Genomic DNA, 10296 nt, shown 5'->3' with positions numbered 1-10296 from the left:
AGCAACCAGTTTTTGAAGCATTTTCTAATAGATTGCATTTCCAGCTTCCGCCTCTCCTCCAACCCTTCTCTCCTTCTCCCTCCCTGAAATCAACAAATCCACTAATCATCACCCACCAAATGATATCTGACTGGAAATTACAAATCAATAAAGACTGTCTACCTACCTAAATGCTGACAATGTAACTGTGAATCTCTTAGAAATCATTTCGTAATGTTCTACTTATCATCTACTGTAACATTGTAAAGATATTTATCTCCAATCAAGCTCTCCTGTGCATCCTCCCAATAAATTCAGCCAATAGGATAAAGTACTATGGGTTTAATTGCTTCAAGAAAACTATGAGTGAAAACTTGCAGTGCCATTGCTTTTGTTGTCTTCTAAAAGTTATCTTCTCTTGTCCCTTGGGCAATAGCTTGCATGTAAGAGAATCAGCACGATGCCCTTTGTGTCTGGACATAGCTTAGAGATGTTAGGAAAGGAATTTATGGAAATAATATGCATTAAAAAAGATGAGAGAGGAGCCAAAGTCAGAGCAGGCAGCTGTCATTGGTAGTGATTCAGAGGTCTATGAGGCCTCACACTTTGTTCCTAAATTATTCATGCAATCTGTCAATGCTGCTGTCTAGGCAGACTCTTCTCCCCATGTGTTCAATGATGACAGAAATCCTGTGCTATGTTCACCACTATCTTCTGTAAATCCCTCACAGGAGACACACACCACACTCATAAAGCTTCAGCACACAGTTTTGTGTGTGTGTGTGTGTGTGTGTGTGTGTTTGTGGGAGCACATGTACGTACAATATGTGTATGCATGTGAGCCCCTCATGTACAGTAATGATATATATGGCTACATATGTGCTTGAATATCTCCTCTAGAGTTTTTCCATCCCTTTAGAATCACTTTGCATCTTTATTTTGCACTTTATGAGTCTTTGTGAGTATTGTCATGTGTCTGTATAAATGTTCACTCATGCAGAAAAGATACAAAACACACAGTGGCATATGAATATTCAGACGCAAATGTGAAAATGCACACATACACTATGCTTACAACCACACAGACATGCACAAAAAGAAAGACAGCGAGCTTCCTCCTTCTCTCTCATCCCAGTGAGAAGTGCAGCAGTTCCATATCTCTTTGTGGGAGACTATAAAAGACAGATATTCCTCAGATGTTGGAAAGCATGTATTATTGAGGCTCTCCCTCAAAATAGCCTCCTAAAGTTTCCCTCCACCACACGATAAAACTCTTAATATAAAAAAAACCCAAAAAAACTAGAAGATAAACTTCCTCTAATGAATATTCAAACTGAGTGCACTGCGGTCACCTGTCGGGACGCATAGATCTAGCAAAGTACATCCAGCCCTCTAACTTTGTGCCTGCTGTGTTTTAAGTGGGACCACACGGCTCAAACTGAGACAGATGTGACTGTATGTCATAGTGATCCAAGCCACTGTCCCTCAGCATTAGGACAGATTGTGCCTCATTTATCAAGCATGATCAAATTTTTAAAAAAATTTTATGTGGACTGTTGAAACTGAAAAACTTTGCATAAACTCATCAATTTAGTAAGTTTTGACAAACAGTGAATCATTTTCAGCATTCTATACAAGTTGAAATATTGACAAATGAGTTTCATTGCCAGCACTAAGTGCCTATTTAAGAAATGGGAGGACTGTTTGTTTCAGTAGATGCTGACTTCATGTATTTGTGCCGCAGCCTCAGGGAGTTTTATAAAATAAGTGAGGAAGATACAGGTTGAATACATGTACTCAGATGTACAGGGACACACACTAATAGGATATATGCAGATGTAGAGATAGAAACACACACATACAGTTTTAAATATTGTCCCTGAACACACAGGATGTCTGCGTCCAACAGTGATCTAATTAAGAAAGGCCCAGTGAACAGATTATCAATGTAATGGTAACCAAGGCCGACTGCTTTGCCTCCTTGACAACCAAACATCAAAATCAGAGAAAATCCCAATGCACAGTGATTCTGAGATGTTTCATATCAAAGCAGTCATGCTGATGGTGCCTATATTCCATATTTCAGAGGAAAAAACTGCCTATTCAGAAGCTTTTCAATTAGTTTCTTTTTTCAATTAGCCATTTCTGTTAGAGGTATTATAATAATATGTCACTATCATTGACTCCAAATTCTTTCTTTCTTTCTTTCGTCCATGTCACATCTGACTTTTCACTTCTCCCTGTTGCTGTATGTTCCTCCTTTGTTACAGGACTTACTGTAATGATAAGAGCCAAAGGCTCAACATTTAATATGATCTTGTCCACGGCTTTGGCTTCTGCAGTTTCTATTCAGACATCGCCTTATCTTCCAGGCACACCTTTGCTTTGCAACAAACTTAAATCCCAAACTCACCCGGGGTGAGGCACGCTCTCCTGTGAGAACGCCAAGATGACTTGCCGCTGGGAAAATTATGACTGCTAGGTGATGAGATTAAATAGACTGATATCACTGTATTTACTGAAATGTGCATATTAGTCAAATGGAACTGGCCTGTGAATCACTCTCTCCTCTTATCTCGTTTCCCTCCCGGACTCCCTTCTTCTCACTTCTTCTGAATCATCTAAGTCTAACTACTGAACATGTGCGAGCTACTCAGCATGTGCCAGAGTTTTGTTTGTCCGCCAGAAAGCAGTCATAAATTGACATTTTTATCCAGTTTTTAAGCCGCATTTTACACTATTCTTTTATGTCTTTGTTCTTTTTAATCTATATGCTTTAATAAAGCAATAGATTTTAGTTATCAGGCACTTGGATTTTAAGTTTTTACATTTCCGTCGGGACAGCCTGCCGAGGCTAGCACAACTCAGCTTGTTTTGAGCATTCTTAGCATTGGAGCTAACTAAGAAATGGGGACTACAGATACCAGGTGTCAAGACGAGCTACAAACTGAAGCCTGATCTCCACAGTGCGTCCACTTGTTGACCCGTGTCCACAAATTTTGCTGCTTGCTGCTCGATGTCCTTTCTGTGGATCACCTGTCACCTCTGCTAAAACCATGTCAATGCTGTGGGCTGTGGGTCAGAGCCCACAGCCCTGCAATCTTCTCAGCACCTGGCCGAGAAGGTGCAGAGGTGGAAGGCCGAATATCCACACTTTACCAGATCCAGGAAGTCGAGAAGTTCATGGACACCATCACATTCGGTCCAGCACAAACACACAACCTGTGCCCGAGTGCCTGATGCCACTGCTCCCCATCCTGTGGCTGTAGCTGCCGAAGCTGCCCTTCCTTCAGAGCCTTATGCTCCTCTTGTGCACCTCCTGACTATAACATCCAGCTGAAGAACTATATATATATAGTCTATTTATATTCTTGACCTGCATGACTTCCCTCCTTTGGCTATGGAGTCCTGGCCTCCTCCTCCATCTCCCCTGCTGTCCCATGGGTCCCACAATCCCTCCACCAGCCATACCTGAGCACTCCTCTCAAACCAGGGCTTGCCGCTCCATGCCAATCTTTACACCAGTGCCGCGGCAGGCTCCTACCCCCCTCTCTGTCCACCCTTCTCCATCTACTCTGTTGCTGCAGGTGAAGTTTTTCCCACTGACCGCTTCTCCTCCATCCATGCTCATTATCTCAAAAACTGCGCAGACTTTTTGCTTTCCAGGCGCTAAGGTGTGTGATATCCTGGAGAAGATTCTGACCATCTTGGCTGAACACCCACTCGCCCAGGATGTTGTCGTTAGCTGTATTGACATTTCCAACCAGTCCTCAGAATTACTAAAACTGAACTTCAGCAAACTCATTGACTCCCTCGCAGTCCACGGTAGACGGATCTTCATCAGCTGACCCATCCTCCCACACAACCATGGCGTAGGTCATTTTAGCTGCACTCTTAAGCTTCATTTATACTTCCGAACAGACATGTATGCCACGGACTGCGGACACCACGGACTGGTAGTTGTTCTGTGTATACTACCTTCTGGGGTCCGCTTGGAGGAAGTGTTCCACACATGCACAGTAGATCACTGTCTACAGGAACACAACATTATGACCATACCTGCAACTTGTTATGTCCATGCAAACCTGTCCACACCAGTCCACGCGGACACAACAAATTGCAGGTATGAGGATGTCTGCACAGAGCCTATGTGTACACCCTCTGATGATGAAATCTACATCACATGGACCCTTGCAGACTTGGAAAGAATAATTTCAGCATTAGCCTCCACACCTGGCTGCAGTCCACCTGCCCATTACATTACATACATTTTATCGATAATTTTAATCTCTTCTGGAACCACCAATCATTCTGTGAGAGGGAGCGTGTTCACCAACAGCCTGGGCAAACACATTTTAACAGATAATATATTTTACTCTGTTTTTAATACCACCAGCAAGTGACTGTGCACCTTACCCACAGGTCTTACCAAAGTCACAAATCACAGCTTCTTATGTCTGCCACAACCCACACTCAACCAACTTTCAGATTCAGCTGCTGCCATACTTTAGACTTAATGTTTACGCTCAATTTAGACTGAAAGAATTTCTATGATGGACCTATCCATCTCTGACCACCAGTGTATTTTATTTGAGACTCTGATACAGGCTGCACCAAAGACATGAAACAAACCTCTCAGTTTCAAGTAGTTACTGAACATACAGCTGATGAATTCTGTTTCCTTTTTAACAAGGTAAAACAAAATCTGTCTTTTAATTCAGATATAAACTAGATGCTAGGAAAATCCAATCAAATTTGTGAGACTACACGGGACACTGTTGCCCCACTTACAACTAAAACAAAAAATGTTGTCAATTCCTTGCCATTGATCATTGAGGACATTCGAAACCTTAAACAAGCATGCAGAAGAATAGAACAAAAAAACTCCAAGTCCATTACCTACAAATGAAAGACCAATTGCTCATCTACAATCAAAAAGTAAAAGAGGCAAGAGACTAATACTTCTCTGAGTTAATAACTACCAATCAGCAAAATCTGAGATTTTTATTTACAACCATTAATCAGCTTGTCAAACCTCACACCATTAGTCCCTCTGCTTCATCTGCTGCTGACTGTGAGATTTCTCTCCTTTTTTCTCGACAAAATTCACCAAATTCAAGCAAACATTGCACTTCAACTTCTCCCATGATTCTTCCTTGTCCGTGTCCTCATTTGCTAGATAGCTCCCAGCCAGTAGATATAGAAACTCTCACTGACACTGTGTCCCACATGAAACCCTCATCCAGTCATTTGGATATCATTACAGCTAAATTGTTCATTAAAGTGATGGGGGAAATAGGCCCTAGTCTGCTCCAAATTCTGAACAGCTCCCTTTGCTCTGGATGTGTCCCAGATTATTTTAAAATAGCCACTGCTTAAAGGACCAGGCCTCGATCCATCAGTTTTAAAAAATTTTAGACCAATCCCAGAATTGCCCTACATTTTCTAAAATTCTTCTTCAACTTCTGGACGTGCTCAATAACAACAGCATCTTTGAGAGATTTCAATCTGGATTTTGCAAGCTACATAGCACCAAAACATCTCTTCTATGGGTTAGGAATGATTTATTAATGGCTGCAGACTCTGGACACTGCTATGTACTGGTGATGCTTGACCTTAGCACAGCATTTGACATCATCGATCACACTATGCTAATTAATAGACTTAAGGATTGGGTGGGCATTTCTGGAATGGCCCTGGAGTGGTTCTCCTCCTACCTGTCAAACAGAAAATTTTATGTCTCAATTGATTCACTCATATCTTAAACTGCACAAACAACATGTGGCATACCTCAAGGATCAAGGTTCAGGTTCAGGTTCTCTCTGTATATGCTACCATTAGGTCTTATCATTCATCTCATTTCACTGTTATGCAGACGATACACTGTTATATCTCTATCTTAAACCCTCTGAATGCAACAAGCTGGCCACACTTCAGAGCTGCTTAGCTGATGTGAGAGACTGGATATCACAAAACCTTTTTGAAGTTAAACTCTGAAAAAACAGAGGTACCTATCATCTGCCCTGAGCACCTCTGTAATCAAGTCCAGCCACTGCTTGGTCCCCTTATCCCAAATATTAAAACTTAGAACCTTGGTATCATCTTCGACAGTGAGCTAAGCTTTGAACAAAACACAAAGAAATTGGTACAATCATGTTTCTACCAACTCAGGTATATTTCCAAGATAAGTGCAATGTTATCTTTTAACAATATAGAGAAAATTATTCATGATATTGTCACACCTTGTTGACCTGCCTCAGTGTCCGAGCTGTTGCTCAACTTCGGACTGTGCAGAACTCTGCAGCCAGACTTCTGATGAAGACCAAATGCTCTTCTCACATCACCCCAGTTTTAGCCTCTTTCTACTGATTACCAATTTCTTTTACAATCCATTTTAAAATCCTACTCATGACTTACAAGGCTTTACATGGCCAGGCGCCAGAGTACATCAGTGAACTGTTCCTCTTAGATCTGCTTGGTTAGGCCTGCTAGCTGTTCCAGAGTCCAGGCTAAGGTCAAAGGGTGATCGAGCTTTTGCTGTACTGGCACCTCAGCTTTGGAACAGTCCTCCAGTTAGTATGCGATCTGCTGACACTGTTTCTGCTTTTAAATCCTGTCTTAAGACACATTTTTACAGACTTGCCTTTTCACCCGATGTCTAGTCTTATTCATTTACATAAAACTGATTTTAAGTTTATTGTAATAGTTTCACTTGTTTTACCTTTTGGATGATTTAATTATAAGCTTCTTTTATACAATCTTTTAATTATGTGCTTGTATTTTACTGTTCTTGTGTTTTTCTTTTTATATCTGTGATTGTTTCTTTTGTGCTGTCTATGAAAAAAACACTTTGTGCTCCTGGCTTGAAAAGTGCAATACATATAAAATTATTATCATTATCATCTCACTTTTCTTCACCTACTTATTTCCTTCTTTCATAATTATCCTCTTCACTGTCTTGGAACTTGTTGTAGATGATCTTTCACACTGTTTTTCATTATTCACATGGCTGTAATTCAAAAGTTATCTCCCATTTGTCTGCTACTTTCCTGTCATCATTTTCTTTAAGCAGAAAGAAATCTGTTTCTGTCTGTGTCTGACTTGGAGTTAATTTGTCTAACACGCTAGCAAACAGCCTGCTTACACATGATCCAGCAGACACCGATAAACATTACCATCAATTCTGAGTCATGTCATGTCTGCCAACTTAGCAAAATTCACTCAATTTTTGGGGAAACATCTGGCTGCTAAAGACATCTTTAGCTGCTAAATTCTCCACAATGTTCACAACCAAGTAATTCTGTCTGGATTGGTGCTGAACAGTTAGCATACAATACAGTGAGTTTTTAGAGCATTTTTTGGCTAAACTCAGCTGCCTGCTGCAAAAGAAAAAACGGTTGATGTTTTTTCAGTGAGACTGAACCAGTACGATAAAGTTGTGGGATGTAAAACCAAAACAATAAGCTGAAAGGTGCTAAAATGCCCCAGCTAGCTGTAGAGTTTCAGTATCCCATATATATTCTGTGTCGTATCTGTCTATATCTTCAGCTTGTTCCACTCTTCACTGAAGCTATAAATGATGTTTACATGGAAGTATTCAAACTCAGGACTCAATGTTTTTGTAGCTACACACCTGTGCATCATTTTTTACACATTTCCTTAAAAATTCAACACAATGTCAAACGTCTATTGTTTATACTATACAAAATATAGACTGAAAATCAAGAGTTATCAGAGACACACTTACATTGCTCTCACTGGGAATTACCATTATTACATTTGCCATTTGTCTGTCCTTCAGATACATAAATGCACAAACACAAAAGCAACACACCAGGCATACACCACTTTATGCAACTGTGAGGACCATCCAAGAGCAGCCCCACAGCCAGGTGTTTGTCGCAGGCGGTATCTCCGATTCAGTGAGCTAGTTGCATGACATAATGTCTCCTGCAGCGCCCCTCTGCTTCCTGTTTCTTCTGTCCTTCATCTCCCAGCAGGCGATCCTGATATGCTTCATTTGTTTTTTGTATTTTTTTTCCTACAAGGGATCACCAGAATATAAAGGGCACCCATGTTTTTCTTCTTTTTTTTTTAATCTTTAACCCGCTCAATCTGTGCCAGTGTTGCCTCAGAGATTTATTTATAGTAGGGCAAAGGGATATCTCATCCATCTTTTTTGACATGTTAAACTGTCAATCATGCAACATGGAGGATCACATTCCTTCTTGCGCCTCATAAATCATAAGTTTAAGGCTTGAATCATCAAGTGTCTTCTTTCTTTCAGAAGAAAGGAAAGACTTGTTGTCTAATACTGTGACACTATACTCCTCTCTGGGCCAGGTGTCTTTGTCTTTTTCTTTTTGTTTTTTTGGGATGCCAGTGTTTCTTCATATCAGAGTATTTACGATGTGTCTCATGCTTCTAACAGAGGCAGGTGGCCAATATATTTACCTTGGCTTTAAGAGGCACTGTCACCCAAGAGCGTGCTCATGGGTTTATCAACGTGTTGACACTCGAAGAGGATTATACAAAGACAGAAACAAGCAAGGTTTATCAGCGTCAGACCCAGAGCAGAACACACACGCATTCTGAAACTCTCTCTCTCTCTCTCTCTCTCTCTCTCTCTCTCTCTCTCTCTCTCTCTCTCTCTCTCACGCACACACACACACCCTGAAAAAACTCTAATCCTCCAAAGAAGAGGGGCACAGTAGAAACACGTACACACACACACACACACACACACACACACACACACACACACACACACACACACACACACATATTTGGCAACTTGAGCTCTTTCCCACTATCTCCCTCTCCCCTTCACTCTGCCTCAATTCACCACACGTATATCTGCAGAAATTAGCTCTCTGCATGTTGTCTTTCATGCTGTGTAAGGTAAACAAAAATGCTTTTCACTTCAAAGACAAAGTTTCTCAATTTCCTAATTGATAATCCTGCTCCTGACATTGAGCTTCACCAGGCTGGGTTTTGTTCCTATGACAACAGAGTTGCATTCATCCTGTGATGCTTTCTGTTGCTGTTGTTCTATATTGCACGGAGGAGCAGGCTAGTCTATTTTGGTGGAGACCCTAGTGAGTTGTTCCATAATTATGGAGGATAATTATTAAAGATTCACACACACATTTGCTTTTCAGGACTTCCACTGAAGCCATTATCTTAATTTGAATTCTCTCTGTTGCATTTCTAACCTTGACCCTTACCTAACATACATCTAATTCCAACTTTAATGCTAAAATCCTCTCTTTGGTGGATTTTATTCATCTTCCTATCCCTGTGAGGAAATTTGGTATTCTTAACAGCAGAAATACAAGAGCACACACATCCAAATACACACACACACACACACACACACTGCCACAGCCGGTTCCCCCCTTTGCCATAACTCCTACAAAACGCCTGTCATCCTTACTCAGTCATACACAAGCAGGGAGTCAGCGCAAGCCGATGGATCAATTTAGTACAGAAAAGCTGTGGCATTCTTCAAATGTAATGGGCTTTGATGTAGACGCTGAGCTGCATTACAGAACCCTGCTGAAGCCAGTGAAACCTCTTTTCATCTGCCTGCTTCCTATGCAGAGGACGTTGGCAGGAAACGTGCCTCACTTCTGCTATGCTGTTTTTCTCCCTGTTCACAGAGGAGTGTGGGTCATGCACACCTACACTCACACATCCTCTTTTACTTTCGTTAATTTATGTTCCTTTCAGCTGCATGGGAAACCACTATTTCCTTCCTGCTTGTTTCATATGATTGCTTCTCCCTGCCAGACCAAATCTCACTTCTGACCCCTATTTGTGACGTGAACATGCTCAATTTGAGACTGTATAAAATGGATAAGCCAGACTCTTATTATGAGATTTCTTCCTTGTTTATTATAAAGTATGACTCCATCTGTGAGGCACTCTACTATTCTTCCACAGCTACAGACTGCCCCCTGGTGGAAAGTTTGTTCATAGCATGTGTTTGTATTTCATGCTTTTCTTTGATAGTGATGTATTGAGGCTCACACTCTACTGTAGCTACCTCTCAGATTACAAAATTGGATAGAATGTTGGTTAAATCTGAACTATGGATCAGTAATAATAATCTATTTCGGACGTGTCGTCATGGAAGAGGAAGATAAATGAGATGACTATAAAAATAGAGACTTTGCTATCATAAACCTTTCATTTCTCTGTAACTGTACAATCAAGATTTAGGCAGCTAATGTGAAAGTATCAATTGAACATTCACTGGGAAAACCCATTCTAGTTTTTATTTCTAACCACAAGAGCAAACCTGAGGCGTCTTTC

Source organism: Thunnus maccoyii, chromosome 8 (genome assembly GCF_910596095.1).
Source record: "Thunnus maccoyii chromosome 8, fThuMac1.1, whole genome shotgun sequence".
Classification (NCBI taxonomy): Eukaryota; Metazoa; Chordata; class Actinopteri; order Scombriformes; family Scombridae; genus Thunnus; species Thunnus maccoyii.
The sequence above is the reverse complement of the archived record's forward strand: the minus strand, read 5'-3'. Positions refer to the sequence as shown.